The sequence below is a fragment of the Elephantulus edwardii genome, unplaced genomic scaffold (assembly GCF_000299155.1).
Source record: "Elephantulus edwardii isolate Elephantulus edwardi_28Jun2011 unplaced genomic scaffold, EleEdw1.0 scaffold00280, whole genome shotgun sequence".
NCBI lineage: Eukaryota > Metazoa > Chordata > Mammalia > Macroscelidea > Macroscelididae > Elephantulus > Elephantulus edwardii.
Window position 1 is genome coordinate 3,224,871 of NW_006400030.1, and position 1,166 is coordinate 3,226,036.

The window sequence follows — 1,166 nt, forward strand, 5'->3', positions numbered from 1 at the left end:
CTGGAGAAGAGTATTGAATGTACCATGGACTGCTAAGAAAACTAACACGTTCATCCTGGCGATGGTTAAACCGGGCTGCTCCTTGGAGGCAAGGATTCTGAGGCTTCGTCTGACATACTTTGGACATGTTACAAGGAGGGTACTGGTCCTTTGAGAAGGACATCATGCTTGAGGGTGGACGGACATGAGGTGGATTGATCAGTGACTAGGATAATGGGGGGGTGTCAGAGACAGTGAGATTGGCACAGGATAGATCAGGGTTTAGGGCTGTTGTACGCAGGGTCGGATAGATCAGGGTTTAGGGCTGTTGTACACAGGGTCGCTATGAGTTGCAAGCGACTCGACGGCATATAACAACAACAACAACCTGCTAATCAGGAAATGAAAAGATGAATTGCACTGAGAAAATCTGCTGTCAAGAACCTCTCCAGAGTACAGAGGAGCAGTAATGTCAGTTTAGAGACTAAGGTGAGCCTGGTTGTCTGCACAATTACTTGCTATGCATTAGAGAGCTGGACAGTGACTAAGGATGACAGAAGAAGAATTCATGCCTTTGAGTTGTGGTGCTGGAGAAGAGTCTTGAACATACCATGGACCACCAAAAAAACAAATAGATCTGTCTTGGAGAGGGTGGAACAAGTTTCTCCTAGGAGGCTAGGGTTTTGAAGTTCCGTCTGATACTTTGGGCCCATGGCCAGGAGGGACAGGTCCTTTGAGAAGGACATCTTACTCGGAAGGGTGGAGGAACAGCACAGGAGAGAAAGACCCAGTATGAGATAGATTAATATAATTGGGATAATGGAGATAGGTATGTCGGAGTCAGTGAGATTGACTTAGGACAGGGCAGGCTTCAGAGCTGTTTTCCATAGAGTTGCTGTGAGTCACAGGCAACTTGATGGCACATAACAATAACTTGCCTTTACCTAACTTAAATTGAAACTCCACCTTGTGGTATAGTTTGGTGCATTGCAAACTCACAACCTTCACTTCTCCAAATCCATCAGCAGCTCTTCCGGAGAAAGGTGAGTCTCCTCTTGCTGTAATTCTCAGCCTCTGATAGCCAGTGGAGGGGCACTGTGAGTTGGGACATCTTCATGGCAGTGAGTTTTAAGGGGTGGTTAGAATGCTTTCTTGAGTGAATCAAATATTCAGTGTCATAATGTAGA

At 46.0% G+C, this 1,166-nt stretch overlaps 1 protein-coding gene across 3 annotated transcripts in view; it reads left to right on the plus strand.

Moving 5' to 3' along the window:
- CHD1L (chromodomain helicase DNA binding protein 1-like) overlaps positions 1-1,166 on the plus strand; it is an 80,768-nt gene that overhangs the window by 12,512 nt on the left and 67,090 nt on the right. The window lies entirely within an intron of this gene.